This window comes from Lathamus discolor, chromosome 6 (assembly GCF_037157495.1).
Source record: "Lathamus discolor isolate bLatDis1 chromosome 6, bLatDis1.hap1, whole genome shotgun sequence".
Taxonomy (NCBI): domain Eukaryota; kingdom Metazoa; phylum Chordata; class Aves; order Psittaciformes; family Psittacidae; genus Lathamus; species Lathamus discolor.
The window spans coordinates 32,656,423-32,682,955 of record NC_088889.1 but is presented as its reverse complement, the minus strand read 5'-3'; positions in this window follow the sequence as shown (position 1 = coordinate 32,682,955).

Genomic DNA, 26,533 nt, shown 5'->3' with positions numbered 1-26,533 from the left:
TTAAATGAGTCTTATTAGGCAATTTGATGTGGCTCTTGGGGAAGATATTGTAGAAAAGACCTGAAATCTCCACTCAAAAATAATTACTCTATGTTTTTTCTACTATTATTCTGTTATATGCCCTTCTGAGCTTTGATGCTTATTTCACTGGATGCGTTCACTGCAGGACACTGCTAGGTTATCTGGACAGTGAAATGTGCATCATGGGGGTTCCCTAGCTTCTGACTGTTGCAGTGTTCTGCATGACAAGTTTGATTTTTTTTAATTCCCTATCCACAAGCTGGAAAACTGACTTCAAACTCAGACACTAAAAATGCAAAATCAGATGTAGTTCAGCACTCATACATAAATCAGGCACATAGAACTTAACCAGTTTCTTGGCAAAACACCTGTAGAGCCACAGAAACAACAGCATATTAAAAATGCATTAAAGGTCACAGGTCAAGATTAAAATGAAGAAAGATTTTGTGCACTTCTATATAATTTCTTCTACTCAGAGAAGGAGCATTAGCTTCATGTAGAAATGTCTTGGCAGATGTGCCCATGTCACTGTTGTTATTTTAAATCACATTTACTTTCAGATCACAGCTCTGTTGAGATCATTATTCTTATGATCTAACAAGCCAACACTTCATACATTAATTTGTCTTGGGCTTTTTTATTATATAAGCAGCATGAAGGAAAATGTTTGAGCTTGGAGTCTGGACAGAGAAAAGTGTGAAAGAGGTTACATGTGTTGTGCCATTGACTCTGTCAACAGCCTGCTATCTAACCAAGTAGATTTCTTGCCTCAAAAAATGCACAGAATCATCTAGTCCTGTGAAACAGCTGTGCTGTAGAAACAAATTTATTCCCTTGAGTAGTTTTGAAATGCTAAAATGGGAGAGTTAAATGCTGATCCTCATTCCTGATAGTGGCACAGAAAAGGATAAGAAGTCTTCACTAACAGATGCTTGGGTGGTTATGATTATTAAAATACAAAATAATAATAAATATGAAACAGATTCTTGTTATGGGTATTAGAGGATCTGCTAATAGCATATACTTTATGCCAGTCCTTCATGCCATATGTGTGCTCTGAATTCTCTGTATTTTACTATGCTCAGAGGCAATGCTCAGTACATAACTGAAGCAAGTAGGCATGGACTAGAAGCCGGAAAATTAGCTGTAATTTAGTATTTCTTTTGTGACTTTTGGCTACTTTATACCCATAAGCAAACAGATCAGTGTTGCAAATGTGTTTCATATATAGAACTGTATCAACAAGGGACTCCTGGCCTTTAAATCTGCATTTGAATCAGATTAAGTAGTACCTCTGAACACACAAGTTTCACTACAACATGTAGTTCACTTTCCATAGACAGCAGATGTGTCTAATTACCAACATTTAACTACACCATAACTCATTCACCAATACTACTTCTAGTTCACATTTCTGAAGAGCTGCATACACTGTCTAGTAAAGGAAGTAGAAATCAAATTGTATTGCTTACATAGCTTACTATCTCACCAACTCTAAATCCCAAGTCTCACAACTGAAATCTTGCTGAAATGCTCCTCTCAGCATCATTATTCCTCCAAGATTTGCATTCTAATGTTCTCAGAAGGAAACACAAAACATTGCAGGATGTTCACTGAGTCCTGGTGGAGCTTCCCATGGAAAAAAAGTAACAAGCCACAAACAAGAACACATTTCAAGAGAAATAATCAGAATAGACAGGTAGACTGCTTTCACTGAAGAGACACTGAATCCTGAGACTGAGATTGTTTACCCAAGATGAGAGAACTTTAAAAGGATGTGGCAAAATAAGAAAAATTACTAACTATGGAAATGGGAATTAACACCTTCTGTGATCTTTGTCTCAACATTCATGAACAAGAAAATAATCAATTAAACAGGCAAATTTCAAAGGAAACCTTCTCTTCCATCCTGCATAACTAAACTGCAGACATTTTAAGCATTATATACAAACAGATCTGTTAGAATTCAATATGATTTAATGAAATTGGACATCTGTAAAGATAATAAAAATATGCACAGACACAAGAATAAACACTTCTGAACACTTTTTGGAAAAACTAAAAACACTCAGGCTTTGAGAGTTACGTCTATGTCCCTTACAACATCCAGGAACTTAAATTCCGTAAAATAAATATTATTGCTAAAGCAGCAGCTTATGTTTAGAAGTTGAGGTTAACTGAAATAAGGCAAACACTTTAACAGTAAGGGTTCTAAACATTGCCACAATTCTGTCGAGGATATGGTGGATACTCCATTGACAGAATCTTCAAAGGATGATAGTTTTCGGATTGTTTTTTGAGGGGGTTGTTTTGCTTTTTTATTGTCATTTGTGTTTTCCTTCTGAAGTCCTGTAGTGCATTACAGCCCCTGGACTTGAAGCAAGAATTGAGTCATGGAAATCCTCTGTTTCCCACAAGAGGTCAAACTAGAGAATCACTATAGTACCATCTCTGAAAAATCAATAAGTATGTGAGATTTGACCAGAAAAAAAAAAATTGATAAGTATATCACTCAAAGAGAAATATATATGTAAAAAATTGACTGAAGCCTACATAGGGCAGGATACCAGGGTCCTGACTCCTCACTTTGCTTTGATCTCTGATACAGCTGTTGGTAAATCATTTAACCTCTCTGTATTCTTACTTTGCCCAGCCATAAAATATAAACTATATGTTCCCACAGCATAGCCTGTTGAGCTGCTTAATTGGTAAATATTTGTGCAGGGAATCTAAATCCTTGGATTAAAGAGGAGAGAGACATGCAAATGATTATTGAGTGCAGGTGTTCACAGCTCTATAGTACCAGAGACTGTTATCTTCCCTTTTACATTATAATGTCTTAGAAATAAATGTCAACTGTAATTTTGAAAGTACTAAGAACAAGCATAATAGGCTGTTCCCAGGTAATTTATCCTTCTTGGCCCCAGGTGACAGGGAAGAATTTTCTGTACCTTCATGAATCACCTTAATGTAGTCACTCTGGAGATGTGTAATAAGATTTGCATATTTGTAACTTTGCAGGGCTGCAAGATCTGCAATCAGGTTTCGAAATATCAGCTGTTTCTTTTCACATTTCTTCCATAAGCTTTGGCAACAATTTTTACAATAGAGCACACGGATCTCTCTGTGGGATATCTCCTTGCCTAATTATAAATTTGTTTGCTCAAGATTCATGCAAAAGGTATCTGAGGCATAGTAATGCCCTGTATTGAATCAGAAAAACACTTGGACATCCACATAGGCTAACAAAGACCTCTGCTGAAAGTGCAGCTGTTGCTTGGACTGAAGCTCACAAGTGCCATATCTGTATTCGCTTTTGGGCCTTTCCAACATACCTGGAGCTGACAGCCACAGTCAGCTAACATCCTTGGGGAAGGAGGGCCTATCTAAGCTGTGTTTTCTAGACCTTTGAAGTATCTTAACATTATCTCTCAAGCCCTTTACAACAATTAACCACTATGTAATGGTAATTAATATGAGGTAACATTAGTATAATTTATAGTTCCAAAAGTGTTTACAGAACCTATCAATCTTGTTTCTAGTAATGTCACATTCAGTGACTGCAGGTGAACCACAAGGAAATAATCACTAACACAGTTGGTTTTAGTCTAGAAGCTGAACTAAGTTATTTTGATCTTTTTGCTTTTCCTTTTTTTCCCTAATTTTTACAGTAAAATCCCTGATTAAATCCTTACTGGAAGGGATGTGTGCACAGCAGATAAAAGAACTATCAAACTGTATGGCTGGTCTGCAAGGTTTTCAGCTTTTTCTTCTAACCAATAAAAAACAGATGAATTATCTCTGAAGTACAGAAGTAAAAAATAGGGAACAATGAACTTCACTAAACACCCACCTCTTTCAGTGGCACAAAAGAGATTGCTTAGGATACACCTATTTTAACCTAATGAATGAACCTTGTTAAATGCGTCAGAGAAAAGTCAAAATGTCAGCATGCTCTTTGTTTGTCTTAGTTTCTATATCCTGACTGTTAATTTTGTAAGTGATGCTTGCCCTTTTAGAAAAGAAATCACCAGATATCCAGTACAATAGCTATTTCTGCTGCGTGCTAGTATTTGCATGTAGGACTGAAAGCTATGCACAAATTCCAAAGTCCCTGCCAGTATTTCCACTGGTTCTAAAACAAGCTCTGCTCCTGCTCCCACTGATGTAAGGGGGAGAGAATAGCATTCACGCTGAGCACAAATCCATTCTAGGCTGAGAGATGTTGAAAATATTTTGTTTCAAAAAAAAAAAAAAAGGAAAAATTATAAACATTAGCTCCAGGAATCATCCCACCAAGGGGCCCAAACATTCTGAAATTTTACCAGGAACAGATGAGAAACATCTGTCCTCATTCCCTGTTGAGATCTTCTGGGTAATGGAATAAGAAACAACTTCACCATGCAGTCTCAGAGCCTGGTAGTGGGAGCATCTCTACAAATTAGTGCTATTTCTTTTGTTGAGTCTTCTTCCACCCTGCTTTTCTGTTTTGCTGGACTGGTTTACTGTTTGAAATAAACCTTTTTACCTTTATGGCTCAGAGTTTGTCTTTAAGGTGTACCTCCCAAACTTCATTTCAGTTTTCAGATGTGAATCTCTTGTTTCGCTTCTGTAGCTGTTTATTCAGGGTAGAGAAAAATAAGTAGTGGAAACCCACATTCTCTTATTTACTTCAAATGTAGAATACTCCTCCAGAAGTATACTAAGTACACTGATGGAATAAATGTGTAACAGAACCTGGGACTGTCTGTTCAGTGAAAAAAAACTCATATCAAGCCAGTGCTTCTCCAATTTTCTTTTGAAGTAATACATATCTAAAAAAAAACTTCAATTGAGTGAGCTGTTGGTGGAAGGAAACTATTTTTGTTTTCTACTTCAGGCCTATGAAGTCTCGTTCATTGAAACAAAACTCGCAGCTGACTTCTACCTCACACCTGCTCATTGCTAGTACCTTGCCTACATATCAGAGTGCATTGCACAGCCTGTTCTCCACTCCACGACTCTCTTGAATCATGGAGCTGGAGAAACGTCCCAGCACACCACTGAAGGTCCTCAGTGAGTAATGTATGAGGAAAAGTGTCAACTAGGTGACCCATCCTCCAAGAAGTCCTTTTGAAAGCTTCTCTCCACCTGCAGCTTTGACATGGCCAATTTCCTATCATGCGGTGCCAGAGCCCTGATATGCAAGTAAAGCCTCTTCCACACCATGGGACAGAAAAGACTGGTGAGGCCAGCCTTCATGCAGCAATGACATGAAGGAGTTCCTTACCCATGGCTGAAGATATGCTACATCTAATTTCTCTCTCCTGTAACATGAGAATAGTAAAAAACAGAGTTGCAGAAATTAAAAGCTGCAAAACTCAAGACTGACAAAAGAATTTCCCAACTTTACAGACATTGTTACAGGCAAAACATGTGGCAGGAGCACATACAGGTCACCACTGAATATTTGCTGCCGTATATTCAATTTTGTCTTAGAAGTTTCAGCTCCTTCTTGATATATGGCCAGGAGAATCTAGGCTGTCAATACTCTAGGTGAGTTCTGCTGAAAGTGATAAAAATTTCAATACATTATTTTATATCCATTTCCAAGCTTCTCTTAGATTAATACCGTAGGAAAGCAGTACAGTTAGGTTCACATGACATTCATATTAGTTGCCTCCAGGCTGTGATGGCACAAAGCAGAGTAACAATAAACACTGTGTGACAGCAAATCAGCCAATACATCCCACAGAATCAATCCAAATTTCATAAGATTAATTTTTCACTTTTCTTAGCATTCCCAGTTCATTGTCTTTGGGAATCTTACACAAAGTTCCATATTTCAATGGCTAAATTTATTATCTGAACAGGTTAATTTAAAGCTGAACTTAGATACATCTCTTCCATGCTGCAATTTGCAGCATAGACACATGACAGGAGCTGACTATAAGCAGTCAAAGCAAAAATGCCCTCCCTCCTTTTCACTCCACGCCTTTGTCAGCTAAATTCTAATTAGCAGAGGACAGATAACACTAGACAAAATCCACAGATATGCAGACACAACTTCTATAAGTAGACTACTGTACTCATAATAGTATCAATAATGAAGATATTCTTCGCGGTTACCATGGGACCACATGTCTGATAAGGCTAAACTGAATTACTGCATGTACTGGATATTCACACTGAGTAAACAGAAGAAAGAAGAGATGGTAAAGATTTCAACCCAAACAATGACATGAAATCAAACTTGTAAAAACTGGAATAATAAAGTCATATTTGGTCTGGGAATAAATCAATGTGACAAGAATAAAGACAGAGAAGTTCTGTAGCAAGGATGAGAAGTGAGAATGTGAGAATTTAAAAGTACAGGATCTTTTCCTCCCCATTGCAGTTGTTAGAAATAATATGTTTCTCTTGATTTTTGTCACACAGCAAAGTTTTTCTTTAAAAAACATTCTTGTTTTAGATTAGTAAAATACATCATGTAATACGTGAGGATAGCCCAGTGCTTGGATGTCTTTATAATGTATTGCAATGTCTAATTTGACTTTAAAAGCTCAGACAATCCTGATAGTACTTCAGGAATTTTCACTTGCAGACTTGAAGAGTAAATGTATACTTTGAATGCAATAAAGCTTGGTGAACAGGACCTTTTGCTGACCACTGCATTGCAGTTACTGAACTAGCTGAAACCTCTCAATTCAATCGAAACATCCTAGGAGAACATAATCGCTTGGAAATCATGTTTGGCACTAGGTAGCACCCTTCCATTTAAGTCCCACCTATTCACAACAGCAGAAGAAAATGCTCACTGAATTAGAATGTATATTGTATTCAGCTGTTCTGGAAAATCCATAACTAGCACTTGAAAACATTAGATTTTAAGTTATTATGTACACACTTCATTAACTTTTAATAGTAGAATAAATGGAGTATTTTCATTATATCTGCCAGTCTTTCACATTTATTTGAACCAGCCATGATTTTTTCCTGTTTTAAAGTATCTATATCTCTATAAACACAGATATAATTTTCTGATCATTGAAACAGGATCCTAAACTTCTGAAAGGCTGACAACAAAAAATAGATATAACTACCTCAATTAAAAGCCAGTGGATAATTGATTATTTGATGATACTCCTTTGCTCAGGCATTTTTGGAACAATTAATTATAGTGTCTAACTAAATGAACTCACCATTATTTAATGGAAATCTGTGGTATTTGCCAAATGAATAGTCTGAATTTCATTCTTGCAAGTAAATAGCCAAGTTTACACAGAGTGACAGCAAGCTATCTTGTGGATACTGCAGCACAGATTGGCTTTTCTACTAGCATTTCAAGTTCATCTGATGTGGTTTTGGAAATATTTTTGCGTCCTGTAAGTAGCAGGAGAGCATTTTCTGGTTTAACTTTACCTTTTGTAAAACCCTGTAGGCAGTGGGGTACACAAAATCCAACACAAAAACTGAGCTCATACTAAAGATAACATCACTTTAAGATAAGCCAGCATTTGAAACCCAGTCTGATTCCTTTCCAGTTCTTTGGTTTCATGAACCAGCTCCTGTGGTTTTAGTTCCAGCCAAGTTAAACCAAAACCAGACAGGGACTGTTCCCAGGCTCTGGCCCAGATGTATCTGATTGTGCCTTGGATGAAAACCTGAAACCTGATCTGCCAAAAATCTGAACTCTCAACTTTGAGTCTGTGGCTACAACTTCCAACAGTGAAACTGCATGAACAACCCTGGGTAACAGACATCACCAGCTTCCCAGCAATTTTTCTTTTGGCCCTTTGACACCTTCCTCGTTCCCCATTTCAGCCCACCACATAGCAGCTAAACACAAGCTTTTCTGCCAAACCAGCTTAGTGGGCCATTTCAAGGGCAAGAATGAATGGCCAGAGGCAGGCAGTGACTACTTGTCCTTCTACTAGAACTAAAATCTTGCGACATTTCCCCTTTAGCTTAGTTCTAGTTTCCATTCAAATCCTCTTGAAGACTTACAGGCAGTGGTGCAAAGAATTGGTTGTCATCATTGAAGACTCACTGGTTTTTGCCAATATGACAAGAGCAACTCAGAACTACTTCAAGGTAGTAGGAGCTAATAGTCAGTGCAAAAGTGTAAGACGTAAAAGGTCCTTCAGCTACCAGCAAAAGAACACAAAACATGAAAACTATAGTACAGCATTTAGTTTCCATTCCTTTCTAGAGGAATGAAGATAGCAGCATTGTTACATGTCTGTGGCCTGAGAAGTATATCATATTAGTGTTCACTCTGGTTTGTACCACAAACACTGGTAAAACCGGAATGAACTGGAAAGGAAAATACTTAGTAATTAATCTTAATTGAATGACCAGTATATCAAACCTTGAAATCTAACAACAAAGCAAAATGTCGGTGAAGCTTAGGGCAAATAATTGAAGTAATGTTTTATGATATGTTACCATGCTGGAAACCTCCCTACAATGCACAAACATCAATACTCAGCATGACAGATGGATGGTTTTGAAAGCTTCAAAAGTCAAGTGGCTGACTTCTAGTTTGTGAGCTACAAGAAATGTGTCAACCATTGCACAACTGCACCATTAGTTTTGGAAACTCATTTACTATGTGTTTGTGAAAAAGAACAGGATTTGTGACCTGCCTTTGTAATAACTTTCTACACATGCAAAGGCAGCTCAGCTGCTTTCTAACTCACCAAATTTTCTTCACACCTGGGAAAGCAAAATTGGGGTCTAAACTTCAGAATGATTTTATCCTACACACTGAGTTTACTTTGTGAAACACAAGTTCTATTGAAAAACATAGTAAAGTCAGAGGCCCAGCTTTAGCAGAGGGCCCAAATCTGACTTCCAGATAAGCTGCAAGATGATAAGTTAAGAGAAGGGTGATCTGTTGCCAGAGGAAACACATGGAATTGGACAGAAAGAACAAGATCTAATGTGGCTTCCTCATTGCTCATCCTGAAAAAAACCTTGTTAAACCATAGGAGCTAGCTCTGCTCAACCTCGTATAAGGTTGTCAGAGTTTAAGCACTTTGCCAGTAGAAAACTTCTGCCCCTGCTTTTTATTTATTGTGATAGAACTTAAAGATTATTATCCATGTACAAAGACACATAGTAATGGCCTCAAAGGGTTTATGTTCACTCTGATGCAGAAGGTGTAAGCAGCTTGATAAATGTCCTTTTTTCTGGCTAGGCATAACTCTAAAGATATGCAAAGGTTTGGTTTTGTCTAAATACTTCAGTTAGAATAGGGTAGCATAAATTCACTCCAGTGTTCAAAGGCATAAGAGGCTATCAGCACTGCCTCTCATAGTAGAGATATATACTGTATGTCTTGTGCTTGGGATGCAATGTAATGGTGCGTAGAGACTATATAGGTCATATTATGAAATTTCCCCTTTCTACTTCGATTCACCATTTGACTCTTCAGTGAAGCATGTGCCATAATCTCATCTTTCAGTGACTTGGCAGAAAGCATTACACAAGCAATAAACTATGGAGTGAACAAGGGAGTTTTGGTAAGTGGATGTTAATAGTTCTTGGTCATCTTTCAAAATGACAACCATTTGCCTTCTTTGGACACAAGGATGTGAACCAAACCAGCTGCTGCTGATCAAGATTACACAGATGACACCATCAAAATGTCTCAGCTTCTTGTTATTACACACCTCATCTACTCTTACGCTGGATATTACCATTTCCATTTCTCCTCTCCTAGCATCTGCCTATTTAGCTGTGTGCCTGTTTTGTCTCTAATACAATGCTACAAAGGTATTCCTTTTAGATGTCTAGTATGAAAAGCTACAACAGAACAAGTGGATAATAAGAGAGCTCACATTGTCTTGTTACCAACCCCCACCACACTGCTGTAAATTATTGCAATAAACCAAACAGGATTATGCTTGTGTTTGTTTGGGGTTTTTTTAAGATAAAGGTATATCTGAATAATGACGTTATTTAAGGTTAATCCTAAAGGTACTCTATGCCATGACAGTCATGTCACCTTAATTATCCTTCCTTCACCATGTTGTCCAGTACACGTTCCTTGTTTTGGTTTCGGGGTTTTTTTCCAAGTGTCTGTTGACAAATGATATTTTCAGAATAAATCATTTAAGTTTTTCATACCGAAGCAACTTCGCCTTCTTATTTTGTTTTATATTGAAAATTACACGTTAGTTCAAAGCTTTAAGGCACAGCACACTTCTCCCGAACTTCAGCTGCAGCTGTGCGTGGCCCAAAGGACAAAGTTGTCAGAGTTTCTCAGCTGAACAAAAATAGGAACTTTAAGTGAAAGCAAAACTGAATGGTTTCATTTAACAACAAGACTGGAAGGAAAGGAGGTAGAAAGAATGCCTTAGGAAAACACTTCAACCTAGCTGGTAGACTACATATGAGCATCTATAAGCAAGCTCCTATGTGTCATGAAAGTGACGCAGTTGTCAGCAATACATAGAGATCTGAATTGCTGTTAAGATTTTTACCCAAGTCCTGGGTACATCTGGAGAATAATACCTTAACTGTAAAGTGAATCATGGTTTACTATTATCACTAGATGTAATCCGGGTATTACTATCTTTATTTCAATTTGCACGGATGCAAATAACATATTTTCCTATCCCACTTCAATCCATTACTGTGAAAGAAAATAGACAAATACTAAGTATCAGTTCTTTTTCATCACAATCCTGGTGTGGTTTTAAAAATTAAATAAAAAGTAATCTAGAACTTACAGGTTTGTCAAGGCAAGCATGTGAACACATTTCTCCATGAGAGTAGGCATTTAAAAAAAAAAGATAAATAATGTCTATTGTAACCTTTTTCGCTGCTTTATTTCTTAATTTTCGTTACCTAAATGAAAATGTGATGTGCTCTAAAAATTCCTTATATATAACAACTTTGTCCTGTAGTGCACCATAGCTCAGCCCAGAGGATTCCAAAGGAATCTGCTGCTTTTGTCCTATCTTATCCACCTTGCGGAGGACGAGAAAAGAAGTTTATAATTTTATTCTGGAGCAGTCCCTTTTATGAGACCTTGAAATTTAGCTGCAGTGAATTCTAAGCAGTATGTGTACAGAAACACACAATTTCTCTGCTCAGGAGCAATAGTGATATGTGCAAAAAAGACTTGCTCTTACTATAAATTTCTGTCCATGTGACCCTTTAAATACAGGAAAATAGCAACATGAATTCCAATATTTTTACAGCTGTAAAATTGCTACTCTGTATCTGCCAGCTACAAACTCCCTCTCAGTCTTTCCCATCTTGTAAACAGGATTAAATATTGCTTTTGTTATTTCATATGATAATATCTCTGTGGCCTTTATAAAAGCAACACATATAAGCTCATTTTTATTTTACTGGCTTTTGAGATCTGGCTCAAGCCACTCCATGTCCCAGCTATTAGCTAGAATGAGAGTTGGATCCAGCTGGTACCTTCACCGTTAGAAACTTCAAACAGACAAGCTTAAATGTCAGGCATGAATCTTTGCAGTGGGTCTGATTTAAGAATGGTGAAAGATTTACTTAAGCTTGTTCTCTGTGCAGGAACTGATCTGCTGCATCGCTGCAGGTTATCCAGACAACCTGAGATCTGCCCTTGTTCTGGCAACCCCATTGTTTCTTTACCTGTAAACCAGCCTTATTTTTCTCTCATCACAATCTCTCTCATGTTTGTTCCTTGGGGCATTTTTCCCTTTAGTTGGTCTCTTCCTGAGGCTTGTCCTCTTTCATAACAAAGGTCCCAGCTGCTTCTTCCAGATTTTAACTGGGCAGCTACAGTGTTGTCATTTGTTAATGTTTTGATGATTTTTCTTAAGAAATGCAGTAGAATGAAAACTGCTGCAGACCTAGGAAATTGATATCCTATTAATCTGATTACAAAGAAGTAAGCTTTCACCTTTCCTGGACCAGATTGCAGCATACTCTCCAGAAGTGATAGGTAAAGCAAGAGGAGCTTAATACCTCTAAGTAGTTCGCTTCCTAATGGAATCATACTTTACCTTAAAAAAAAATTAGATCTTAATTAGATCATCAGTACCCATACACAAGTAGCTTCTACAGTGTGGAATAGAGTTACTTGGACTTATAGCTACTTTTCCAGTATAATGCCTCTTGTATGGTGGACAAAAGACTCCACAGAGAACTTGAAGAATAATTTACTCAAATGATGTGTCTGTTCCCCACCTGTTGAAACATAATAATAATATTGCTACCTATCAGCCTTTGATGATCTTGTCTAGTGAGATAGTTTGATCTTTGTGAAAGAGGTCAGTGCACTTTTACCATATTAGCAGCATGACAATACAGGAACTCTTTCGAAGCCCAGAAATTGATGTTATCTACAAATTAAAGTGTTAGCAATGAGTATAGAGACCATGGATAGAATACAGGAGCATTATCAGAAGAGAGGGAATAGTTTTTATTACTTTTATGAGGAAACCACTCTGGTTTGAATTTCTAACTGATTTTTACATGTTGTTGCATTAATTAGCTTTCTATTTCTAATAATTAATACCAAAGCAGTAAAGATACATTCAGTTTCCTGCTGCTAAGAAGGGAAAGGAGAAATACAAAAGAGATTATATATGCAAAATAGTGACAGAGCAAACATGCATCAAGCTCAGCCCCTCCTGAAAGCAGATATTCCACAAGTTCTCTTGAAGAAGTTACACACCTGCCTATATGGTGCAATACATTTCCTTTTAAAAATGAAGTAATTCCTGAGCTCTTCAGTGTAAGAATTATGATTAAAGTGACAGCACTGATATTAAAATTTAATGTTCCCAATATTGCCACGTTAGAATAAATCAAAATGTTAGAAGCTGTAGAAATGTGAAATGTAAAATGTACATTTTAGAAAGCTAAAATATAGAAGCTCTTCTCATTCTCTGAGAAGAGTTACACTTCTTTCATTTGAATGGACGTTAGCTTATGATTAAGAAGCAGGTTCTTGATACGAAATTGCATGAATTTGTATCTCTATAGCAATCAGAGGGAGCTGCATATGTAGTTCATAAAACATGCAGTGCCTTGCTCTGTCTATCAGTGCCAACTAGCATTTTGGGGCTTTATTAACATAACAGGTTAGAGGATGACAATCTTGCAGATAGAAATAATGACCCAAAGATTGTCTGAAAAAATTGTACTCCCTTGCTTCAAGTTCTGGTAGATTTTTTTTTGTTGTTGTTGCTGTTGTTGTTGTACAGTATTCGCTGATATAAAATTAAAGGAAGAATTTCAAACCAGAATATAATATATTTAGTTACGTGGCAATAGTAACTGTTGGCACATAAATGTTGGGTTTTTTTGTATCCATGAATCTTGAAATGTAGAAAAGGAAATGTTGATGGTTATATTCCTGTACCCCCAACGCCCAAGAATGTATTAATTGGAAAATCATGCTGATAACACTAAAAATATTATATTTGATGCACAAGTCATCTACCTGGACTTGTGCAAAGTGTTTGACACTGCCCCACACGACATCCTTCTCTCTAAATTGGAGAGATATCAATTTGATGGATGGACCACTCGGTGAATAAAGAACTGGCTGGATGGCTGCACACAAAGAGTTGTGGTCAGTGGCTCAATGTCCGGCTAGAAACCAGTAACGAGTGGTGTCCCTCAGGGATCGGTGTTGGGGCCGGTCTTGTTCAACATCTTTGCAAGTGACATGGACAGTGGGATTGAGTGCGCCCTCAGCAAGTTTGCCGATGACACCAAGCTGTGTGGTCCGCTTGATATGCTGGAGGGAAGGAATGCCATCCAGAGGGACCTTGACATGCTTGTGAGGTGGGCTGATACCAACCTCATAAAGTTTAACTATGACAAGTGCAAGGTCCTACAGCTGAGTTGGAGCAATCCCAGGCACAGCTACAGGTTGGGCAAAGAGATTCAAAGCAGCCCTGCAGAGAAGGACTTGGGGGTGCTGGTTGATGAGATAATGAACATGATCCGGCTTCAGTGTGCGCTCGCAGCCCAGAAAACCAACCATGTCCTAGGCTGCATCAAAAGAAGCATGACCAGCAGGTCAAAGGAGGTGATCTTGCCCCTCTACTCTGCTCTTGTTAGACTCCGCTTAGAGTATTGTGTGCAGTTCTGGTGTCCTCAATATAAAAAGGACATGGAACTGCTGGAACAAGTACAGAGGAGGGCCACAAGGAGGATCAGGGGACTGGAGCACCTCCCATATGAAGATAGGCTGAGAAAGCTGGTGCTGTTCAGCCTGGAGAAGAGAAGGCTGCGTGGAGACCTCATAGCAGCCTTCCAGTATCTGAAGGGGGCCTATAGGGATGCTAGGCATGGCTAGGCATGGACTCATCATCCGGGACTGCAGGGGTAGGACAAGGGGTAACAGATTAAAACTTAAACAGGGGAAGTTTTGATTGGATATAAGGAGGAAGTTCTTTACTGTAAGTGTGTTGAGGCAATGGAATAAGTTGCCCAGGGAAGCTGGGAATGTTCCATCCCTGGCAGTATTCAGGGCCAGGTTGGACAGAGCCTTGGGTGACATGGTTTATTGTGAGGTGTCAAGGGGGTTTGAACTAGATGATCTTAAGGTCCTTTCCAACACCGACTATTCTATGATTCTATGATTTGATGGTACCTAAGGACCAGGACTAATATTGTTCCAGAATAGTATGGGACATCGAACAAGAATTTGTTTCCAGAAGAGAGGGTTGACGTACGTGCTTCTCCATACATGTTCTGGTAGATGTACTAAATGCTAGCAAAATTATGAAATTACTTCCTGTATTCAAAACTAGCTATAAATTAATCTTCTTATGTGCTGCGTATTTTGCAAGTACTTAATAATATATAGCCTTTCCTTTAAAAGAAGCCCTTCTAAAATAGAGAATCCAAACATAAGGAAAAGGAAGATAACTCTATATGAGCCTGGCTATCAACAAGCTTGCCCCTGAGTTGCTTTTTCTCCTGCTGGCAAGTGGAGGTGAAGCATACCTGAAAGCAAGGATAACCTATGGAGAAAAAAGCAAAAGTAGAGGGGTACTGAAGGGAAAATTGTGGGAGGCGGAAGAACTCTTCAGAAGCCAGCTAATGTGGCCAGTTGTATAATGATACCAAGATAAAGAGGCTGTTCCAACAAAGATTTAGAAGGAGCAAAAGCATGCTTGATACTCTTTGCTTTGTTTTAGGTTTGTTGTTTTGTTTTGTTTTGTTTTGTTTTTTGATAAAGGCCTTGAAGTTTCTAAGACTGAACTAGTTACTCTAATTGTATCCAAAATCTCATCATATCTCCTCAAGATCCATCCTTCCTGAGAGCTCCCACTATCTCCAGAATCCTAGACTCTGCTGGTTGGGATTCCCAACCCAGAGGTTGCCTGCCTGTTTCATCTTGTCCAGAACAGCCACAGACTAAACTATCTGAGAAATTGTTTCAGCACATCTGAATACAAAGATCCACAATTTAGGAAAGCCAAAGCTTTGTTCTCCAAATCGCAAGTTCTGCCTGGTTTGAGTCAAAGAGTTGAAACTAAACGTCTTGTAGGCTTTAAAGGTAGGCAAAGGAAGTGGCAGTTTACTCTACAAACCTCTGGAGCTGCAAATGAGAAAAAGATTATTATTCACAGACAGTCATTGTTTCCAATAAAAATTGGCAGAGTGGTGAGAGTGATTAATCTAATTCTCTTCGAATTGTATTGGGAAATTAAGATGTTAATGGGGAAAATAAAAAAAAACCTGCTTTTACAATGCTTAGGAAATAAAATATCATTGACTTACAGCTCATGTGCCAGGTCAGCCTCCCTGAATCTTTCCTATCCCGCTAGGTACTTAATTATTCATTGGAATAGAGAAATGGGAAATCAAAGTTCTGGAATCCAAAGATTAAGGTGACTAACAGAAAGAATGTATCCCATTTTCTCTCTTTTTTAGGTGGGAAAGAATTGAGCTACCCTAAACTTTAATAGATATTTTCTAGCGTCTAGTAACTTCATGAGGCAGGGATTCTCTCCTAAGCCTTTCTAAACAGCACCTGCACATGTTTTTGTGTGATTTGTCAGTCCTGCTCACAGGCACCATGCTTTCCTTGTGCAATGAATTGGGAAGCAAGACTTCCAACTTCAGGCTGAATATTCTGCCAGCTGATGGCATCCCAGGCTTATGTGCTGAAATTATCTGCACCTGGGAGTAGATTAATGGAAAGAGTTAGCTACTTTAAAATGGAGAATTAAATACCCTCTGACAGAGACAGGAACTGAACCTGGCTTCTCGTCATGATCCATGAGCAATTTGTCCTGAGTGGTTGCATTAAAGACAGACCCCCTATACTAAGACTCATGTCTAGTCAGGATCACGACCTTAGTCCTTGTACTCCCTCCTCCTCAGGGGTATGATGATTCTAGCTGTTTGCAGGCTTAGATAGCTCCAGAATGAAGGGTCTGCATACTATCCTATATTTGGGAAACTAAAATCACAGTAGGCAACAGTGGATCTTGCCTCCACCATGGTGCTTCAAATTCATTTCTGAGGTTCTAAAAAAGGTTCCAATTGGTTTATTTCTGAATCCCCACACCACTTCTACCAGGTAGCATTATCAACTCCTTCTTACAGAAACAAACCTTAAATGCGAAGACACCTAATGCTTTCTACCTGATCGCATTGAGTGACTGGGAAAAGTTTGCTATTAATGTCAGCTCCTCAGAATTTCTGTCTTCTGCTTTAAGACTGTTCCTTACCAATACAAAAGGGAGAAAAGATGGGGTGCACTCTTGTGCACAGGAACTTTCATATGTATTTTTCACAACCAAGGCAATTGCTTGACTTCTTATATGAGAGGTTCCATGACTTGGAAAGGGAAGGGGGTAAAGCTTTTAAAAACAATGATTTTCTATCAACCTTAACCTACTTATAACCCCAAAAACAACATTTCATGAGCACTGGAACTTGTGGGTGAGACTGGATTTTCTTTTTTTTTCTGGTGCAGAAAAGAGTTTCCCTTGTGCTGATGTTACATTGCCTTTAAATGGACTAGGAAAGTGTCAAGGTTTAACCCCACCTGGCAACTAAGCACCAGACTCACTCCCTCCACATTGGGATCAGGAGAGAATCACACGGGTAATTGTGAGAAAAGTTATGGGTTGAGATAAAGACAGTTTAATAGGTAAAGCGAAAGCTGTGCAAGCAAGCAAAGCAAACCAGGGAATTCATTGACTACTTTCCCACTGGCAGACAGGTGTTCAGCTAGCTCCAGGAAAGCAAGGCTCCATCACATGTAACTACTACTTGGGAAGACAAAAAACTGTTGCTCCAAACTTGCCCCCTTCCATCCTCTTCTCCCAGCTTTATGTGCTGAGCACGGTGCCATATTGTTATGGGATATCCCTTTGGTCACTTGGGGTCACCTGTCCCAGCTGTGCTCTCTCCCAGCTTCTTGTGCACCCCCAGCCTGCTTGCTGGTGGGGGGGTCTGAGAGGTAGAAAGGGCCTTGATTCTGTGTTAGCACTGCTCAGCAGTAACAGAACATCTTTGTATTATCGCTCTTTTCAGCAGGAATCCAAAACATAGCCTCATACTAGCTACAATGAAGAAAATTAACTCTATCCCAGCCAAAACCAGCACAGAGGGCAGTGGAAGAAAGGAGAAGAAAAAAGAAAGTAGTTATTTCTAAGACATATGGAATGCAAGGTAGTGCTTTCTGAACAACTTTGCCACTAAGATTTTATTCAGGAAAGCATTTTTCATGGGTCTGTATGCAGGAAAATGAATAGTCTGGAGAATTTCCTAACATTTATGAATTGCTAATATGCATGAAATATGAAGGCCAGATGAAAAAAATACTTGTTAATGCAAGTTGGAATATTCACACAGTCAGACAGGGACTACCAGGTAATTAGATTAAGGAAGTCAAAGGTACAAACCAATTCTAAATCCCCTTAAGAAAACATTCTCTGCTTAAGTCAGGCATGAGCAAGGATTTTACATTTCCACATAATCATGCCTAAGAATTGCTACTTGCTACTTTAGCAATGGATTAAAGACTCCAAAATGCAGAATGGATTGTGCCTTGCTTGCAGACCTCTGAACTACTACAGATGGATCAGATGTTGATGCAGGGGTATGATATCATCATGACTGGGTCAGGCACAGGCTCTGGTAAAACTCACATGTTCTGCCCTGCCTATCTTATGCTGCCAAACGAGTTAGTTACCCTGCTTCAATCTCATTATGTGCAAGGACTACTCATAAGAAGTAAGGCAGTACCTCCAATGCTGTCAAGACAAAACTATGTCATCAGCAAGCACCTCTACTAGCGAGACAGTCACACACTGTATTTTTGGTATCTGATTTAAACGCCTGAATTTGCACCTTAACCTTCATACAGGATGCACCTTAGGATAATCAGGGATGCTTCAGTCGGATATTCATCTCAGATTCAGCTCTTAATGTAGAGAGCTCTAATGCCTAATTTGAGGCATTAAAGGGCATCTCCTTTAAATCCATAATCCACCTATGAGTAATCACTACACACAGGCTTTTTAGTGCAACCACTTTGCATGCACAATGCACAGCAAGGAGCTTGAATTAGGAGGCAAATCTAATGAAGTATTTTGCTTTGCCAGAGCAAACACGAGTCACACAGGTTTATTCTGGGAACATAACAGTGCCTGTACTCAGCCACATCAAAACTTCATTTAAGTCTGTATCGCACCACTAGAAGGGAATGGTAACAGACGAGGGAGCACCTAATGCATTGCAAGATGGTGAGCAGTCATAATCCCCCCACCTTCCATATATGCCCCCAGGACCACAATGTATTATGTTGTTATGTTTTTACATAACAAGCCACTTCCTTTCACCAGCAGCACTCTCTTCTTTAACTCATTTTGTCAGTATCTTGTGAAGTGCTAGAAAGCTGATTGCAGTTCATTATTCAACAAAGGTACTCTTAGGCAGAACACTGACTCGATTTAGTGTAAAAGAAAATATTTTTACAAGATGCTTGACAACCCTGTGAGGTCTTAATTTTTGGAGTAGGCTTTTGCACTGGGGGTAGTCAGATGAAGGGAGCCTGTATATAGTTCAAAATTTGTTCTCCTTTCTACCAAAAATCACATGTTGTGTATGGACACCATGTACCAAACTGTAGTAGCAGTCCCTGGTTTGAAATACATACTTATTCATAAGAACTGGCTTATGATCACCCAGTTCGCTACATCAGGATCATCAAACAAGCACCAGCAAATAGCTTTCAACATTTAAAAATCACAGGCTGCATTTGATTGCAGTCGTAGAATCAGCTAGGTTGGAAAAGACCTTTAAGATCATCAGGTTCAACCTTTATCCCAGGACTGCCAAGACCATTACCAAACCATGTCACTAAGGGCCTCATCTACATGGTTTTTGAACACGTCCAGGGACAGTGATTCTGCCACTTCCCTGGGAAGCCTGTTCCAAAACCTGATAACCCTCTCTGTGAAAGAATTGTTCCTAATATGCATCTAAACCTCCCCAGGTGCAGCTTGAGGCTGTCATCTCTTGTCCCATCACTTGTTACTTGGGAGAAGAGACTGATCCCCCCTCGCTCCATCCTCCTTTCAGGTAGCTGTAGAAATCAATAAGGTCCCCCATATGCCTTCTATTTTCCAGACTCAACAAACCCAGTTCCCTCAGCCATTCCTCATCAGACTTGTGCTCCAGAGCCTTCACCAGCTTTGTTGCCCTTCTCTGGACCTGCTCCAGCACCTCAATGTCTCTCTTGTAGTGAGGGGCCCAGAACTGAACACAGGATTCAAGGTGCAGCCTCACCAGTGCCTGGTTGTCCTGGGTTCAGCAGCAGCAGTCATTTTTCTCCGTCTTAGGAGCTAGTACAGTGCTGTATTTTGATCTTTTGGCCTGGGAACAGTGCTGATAAGGCTGATGTTTTCAGTTGCTGCTCGAATGTTTGGTCTGGCCAAGGACTTTGTGAGCCTCATGCTCTGCCAGGGAGGAGGGGAGGCTGGGAGGAAGCAGAGAGAGGATACCTGACCCAAACTGACCAAAGAGGTATTCCATACCACAGCACATCATGCCCAGGATGTAACGGGGAGTTACCCCGGAAGGGAAGGGGCTGCAGGGTTGGACGAGGTATCGGTCGGTGTTCGGCTGGGGGGAGTGGGGCGAGTTGTAGGTCGGCTGGTGTTGAGGTGTTGTATTCTTTCCTCTTGTTGTTTCCTTTATCATTATTATTATTGGTGGTAGCAGCAGTGATTTGTGTGATACCTTAGTTACTAAACTGTTCTTATCTCAACCCGTGGGAGTTGCATTCTTTTCGATTCTCCTCTCCTTCCCTCCAGGAGCAGGGGAAGGGCAAGAAGGGGGGGAGTGAGTGAACGAGGTTTGTGGTTGGGTTTAAACCACGACACTGGTACAGGGGGATGATCACTGCCCTGTTCCTGCTGGCCACACCAGTTCTGGCACAGGCCAGGATGCCACTGGCCTTCTTGGCTGCCTGGGCACACACTTGCTCGTGTCCAGCTGGCCATCAGTCAGCATCCCCAGGTCCTTTTCAACAGAGCAGCTTCCCAGCCACCCTTCCCTAAGCCTGGAGTGTTGCATGGGGTTGTTGGGGCCCAAGTGCAGGACCTGGCACTTTGCCTTTTTGAACCTTACATCATTGGCCACAGCCCATCTATCCAGCCTGTCCAGATCCCTCTGCAGAACCTTCCTATCCTCTTGCAAATCAACCCTCCCAGCCAACTTGGTATTGTCTGCAAATTTAGTGAGGGTGCACTTGATCCCCTCATCCAGATCATCAGTGAAGGTGTTTAACAACACCAGCCCTAACACCGAGCCCTGAGGGAGACCACTACTGACCAGTCACCAACTAGATGTGACACCATTTACCACCACTAGTCTGAACATAAAATCCTCTCTGTGCCACTACCGAACCTTCAGGTCAGTTGGTTCCCAAATAAAAATTCTAAACAAAGATTCTAAAACTTCTAAAGGTACTGTTTTCTCACCCAGGTAAACTTAACTGGGCACGCCCTCAGCAGGTGTAAATAGACACAAGCTTCACTGTAGCTGAATATTATAAATTGATTTATAACAGCTAAAGGACTTAATCATTCCTGGATTTTATTAATAAAAATATATTTCTTCTGAATGAAATTTGAATCCACCTACTTTTGGTCAAATTCCTAGGATTATGTTATATTTAAAACGTATACTTTTAGTGCATTGATAACAAATCATCGTTACAGTCTCTAGTTTTTCTCAGTACCATATCCATCTCAAAATAAATCATTTGTCTAATAAAAGAACGACAATTAGTCAAACATATTAAATATTAATCCTAAACAAGCGAATAGCACAAGAAAAATCAAAAGCTTAAATTTCTCACCAGAAAGGTTCAGCAATTCTCTTCTGTTGCACATTAATCATTTGAGTTACTCTTGGGAAGAAATGTCTCCTGAATCAAGTTCTCATGTGTTGGGAAGAATATTGTCAATACTTAGAGAAACCTGTGAACAAGAATTCCTTAGTTTTCACCTTCATTGAAATAGTGGAATAATCATCCAATGCATTCAGTCCTTGCTTTCATTACTAAAATGGGTAATTTACAGGTTTTTCATTAATCATAGACTATAACAATCAGAGCTAATATGGACCAGAAAGGGTGTGGTGTCACAATGGTATTTTCCCACTCAGAGGAGAAAATGGCTGTGTAACACTGATCCATGGAAAAAACATGCCCAAAAAATGTGGAAATGTGGGTTGCTTTTAGTATAATAGAAAAAAAGATAAAAACATACATAATTTTAATTCTCTTATTTTATTTACAAAAAAATATATGTTCTTATGTTCCTGTGTGATAAAATTATAGAACAGGAGTCAAGGTGTGAATATATTATTGTCATCCTGATCATCAGAGAGTATCACTTATATTCTCTGTAATGCTGCTGCAGTTCTTATAGAAACGGAGAGCTTCTGAATTTGTTTTTCAATCAGTTTTCCCCCGTCTTTTCATCAGTGACCTGAGAAAAACAAAGAACCCACACTGGAGGAGCTGCAAAAATCCATCTCTTTTACAAAAGGCACCTTAAAAAATAATACATTACCCCTTCCACCCACCCACCACCAAATGCACAGACAGAGGGAAAGAATTATTCTAAATGTTAACTTACTGATACTTACTAGGTAAGAATCAACTATATTGTGCTAGAAAATGAGTCCCAACAACTGGGAAAGAGACATAATTCAAAGTTAGATTGCAAAAGAGAGAATGTGAGAAAGAATGATTGAGTGCAGTAATAAAGAGAGAACTGAGGGAATAACTAGAGGCTGTGTAGCTGAACATATTTAAAGCAAAAATAGTCATTCTCAATCTGAACATAAAAGTGGGAGTGGAGTGTGTAAAAGTCCACTGCAGCAAATGCCCAATATAAATTGTATAATAAAAGCAAAGCATCTGGATTTTACAGCACAAACATCAAACCATAAAGGTCTGACTGGGGCAGTCCTGGATCTGAACACCAGCGTGCTTTTTCAAGAACCTTCTGCCTATAAGATAATTATTAAGTCCAGAAAACATTACTTAAAGATACATGATCACAAATGGGGAATAATACTGTTAAATATAGCCCTAGATAAATCATCTTAGATTTCACACAAATAGCCCCATATGTACAGGGGCATGTTTCCAAAAGTTGCAGTTCATTACCAGTGGACACTAAGGTCAAATATAAAACCTATTTTCAGCAATTTCTACCTTTAACTGCAGGTTACATTTTTATCTGTTTGAAGCAACCTTACTAATTTGGAGCTTTTGTTGGTTTGGTGCATTTTTGCTCTTTGCACACTTTGCAGAAGTATTTACTTATTGAAATGGCAGCACAAGACTTCTGATGAGAGACATAAGTCACACTGTACATTCTATTTTTTTAGTGAATGCATATTACTTTTAAAGCTATTTTCCAAGTCAAAAGGTTCAACTATGGAAGAGTGGGCTAACAAGAACCTTAAGGAGTTTGTCAAGGACAAGTGTAAGGTCTTGTACCTGGGAAAACATAACCCAAGAGTGCAGCACAGGTTGGGACTTACCTGGCTGGGGACCAGCTCTGTAGGAAGAGATCTGGCCATCCTGGTGGACAACAAGCTCAATATGAGTGAATAGGGCGTTGCTGCGACAAAGAAAGCCTGTAAGATGGTCATTTTGAAGGCTGGATTCTTTTACAGGTGGACCACAGGATCTGACTGAAGGATTCTGAAGCATACAGGAAGATAAGGATAAGAATAATATGCCTGTTAACCTACCAAGTTTGTTGTCAGGGAACCCTGATTGCAACAGTTCCAAAGAGCTAAGTGCATGTTATGATTCCTCATGAAGAAAAAGCAAGCAATACAGTATCTTTCGCTCTTTTGAGCTATTGTAACAGGTTTTTGAATGTTACATTATTGACTTATCAATAACTATTCAACATTAACTCCAGCAGAAAGATATGACCATGTCTGCCAGTACCAGTTTCCAGTTGTATTATTGTAAAGTAAATAAGCAAAAAAGGGTTTATCAGGAGTATTTCTTTATATCTTTTTGGTTTTCACTGCCCATTAACAGGGAGTTGAGGATCACCAGGTGCTCAGATAAGCAAAAACCACATTAATAAAAAAAAATGTTAAAAAAGTAAAATTTTCACTGTATCTGTCAGCCTGCAGCTATTATAAATGAGTAATTTATAAGTGTGTAATTTACAGAATGTGTATAGAAGTGCATTTAATGCTGACACAAAGACAGCTTGGATGTGTAATGAGTTTTTTATAGCATATTGTGCTAGGTTTAATGTAGGCATGTATAGCTTCCTCAGCAATCACCAGGGGTTGGCTGAAGGTGTTTTCTTTCTTTTAAGTCTAAAAAATGTGCATTTAAATAGGACTCTAGGTAAATTTACATAATTATTTCAAATCTGTCAATGTCTATTCTTTGGACATGATCATTCTGTAATGCGTGGAGGCTACATTAGTTATGAGAGGTTTTTTTAAGGTGTCACAATGCTACCAAGATAAGAAAACCAATCCTGTGATTAATGCATGGCTGGATCCTTCTGGAAAATTATGAGATGCATCCTAGGGAGAAAGGCCTACTTACCATAAAATACATTTTCAGTATATTTTTTTTTTCTTTTTCTAATTTTATTTTTTAAACACATTTGCATGAAAATAGGATCTCTGACTAAGGAAACCCTTTGCCTCTGCGTTATTTCCCACCCACCACCTTGGTATTTTAACATCCGTTTGTGGTGACTAGGTTCCAAATCTCGTCAACACTTGTGTATATTCTTTGTCTTTCAAACACACCCATTGATTTCCTTGAAACAATCTACTATACAACAGTGCAGCGCACGCATAAGTGTTTGCAATATCAGAGCCCAGATGATCATTTCCAGATGAGTGTGTGCTATAAAGAGAGTGATGGAACCAGAACTCCTGGAAGAAGGAAATTTCAAGGAACTATATTTAGCCCAAGGTTATAACACCCAACAATTACTTTGCCTGAAGAACTACTGCACAGCACAATTTTTGCCAGTGTATCTCAGGAGAAGATAATGCTACACAGCCTCAGAAGAAACCTGAGAGAAACAAGAGCAGTGGTCTCACACAGAATCATAGAACGGTTAGGATTGGAAACGACCTTAAAGGTCATCTAGTTCCAACCCCCCTGCCATGGGCAGGAACACCTCCCACTAAACCATGTCACCAAAGTCTCTGTCAAAACTGCCCTTGAGCACCGCCAGGGATGGAGCATTTACCACTTCTTTAGGCAACCTGTTCCAATGCCTCACCACTCTCCAAGATGGCAAAGTGGACATAATTTATGTCTTTATCAAAGGGCTCGTGTTTAGTCAAATCCACAGACTAAATCTTGTTTCGCTGTACTTACCCCCAAAGAAAGACCACTGCAGTTATTGGATCAAAACAGTCAGTTTTTCTAAGTGCTCTTTTTTCACGATCTCATAGTACTTGAGAGTAATAAACGTGTAAAAAAATTACATGTACATTAAAGATTTTAAGTCTATTTCCTCTTTCTTCAGAAGAGACTTTTTCTGTAGGAAATCACGTTTACATTTTGCTCTAAATCAGGAGATGTGGTTGGCTGTTTCCACGTGTGTCTGAGTAAAAATTCTAGAAATAGGCTGCATAGTCACATGTGCTGGTGTATTTTACCTGTGTAGTTTACAGTCCCAGTGCACTGGCAGAAGATATCCTATCTGAGGTGGTCATGATCAACAAGGAAGTGTTTATCAGGTTACCAAAGACAAAAAATCAGAGAAAAAAACAGAGGAGGAATCAGGCTTACTTTACCGGCAGGAAAACATGCAATCTGAAGAGCAGACAGAAGAAGTAACCATTTTTGGCCCTAGAGCATACAAAGATTTCTGAGAGCCAAATTTTGCCCCAGGTCAGGAGAGAATAAGGTGAAACTTAACAGTTTCATTGAGCTGCAGTACATGCAAAGCTCTGGTGTGCTTTCCGATTCCAAGCCTACTATTCAGTGTCAACAGAATTTAAAACTTCAAAGTAAAACCTGACCTAAACCAGTGCATTTCATCCATTTCTCAGTTTAGTTGGGATTTTTATATACAGTTTCCAGCTAGATTCACGTCAGGTCATCATTTCCCAAATAAACTTTACCCAAAAGACCCAGAATCTCAGTGAATCTTAAAAAAGACCCTGACCTGTGGTTCACGATTCCACACAATATGGAACCAGGTAAATTTTTATTTGACGGCTTGGGGCTTTGCTAAGAATCCTTCTCACAGTACTTACTGCAAGCACATGCCTTCCTTATTCTGTTGCTGCTTGCACCATTCTAGACAAATGGCAATAAATAATGAGGTTATTTTATGAAAAACTAGGCACTTTAGTCTTCCTCCAAGTCTTTGTTTATAACTGGCAGGTAATGTAAAGCTGGCTTTCACATGCTGTTGCTGACCATTGTAGACACAACTTGCAGGAGGAACTTGACAAATAAAGAGAAGCAAAAGTATGAAAAAGAATGGATTTTGATTGGATACTAAAACTAAGTAAACATGAAATGTAATTTATCAGAAGCATAAATGCAAACAGTGCCAACATGTCTTTCTTCTCTAGAATGATGTATTTTACCAGAGGGGTATTTCAGAATTTTCTTTGGGCCAAGGTAATTTTAATACTTCTCTAATCTACAACATGTGGGTCACATGACATTACACATTATTTACATCACCAGTAAAACAGCCCATTAATCAAATATGCCACCATAACCTCCAACAGTATAAACCGAAAAATGTGCTTTTTAATATTTTAAGTGGAATTATTTGCTTGAAATGCTCTTTTTTGGCACAATAACTATTTGTTAATTTTAACAGCTGGTCAAACATCCTGACAATTACTGTAAGTCTTGCTTTAATTGAAGTCTTCACTGGAGACAAAAAACACCTTATGAATACAATTATTTCCGAGTTATTTCATGTGGGTTTATTTTTTTTTTTCCATCAGCATAACTGTGTAAGTTTGCAATAGGAATGTTGTAAAGTAACTGATGTCT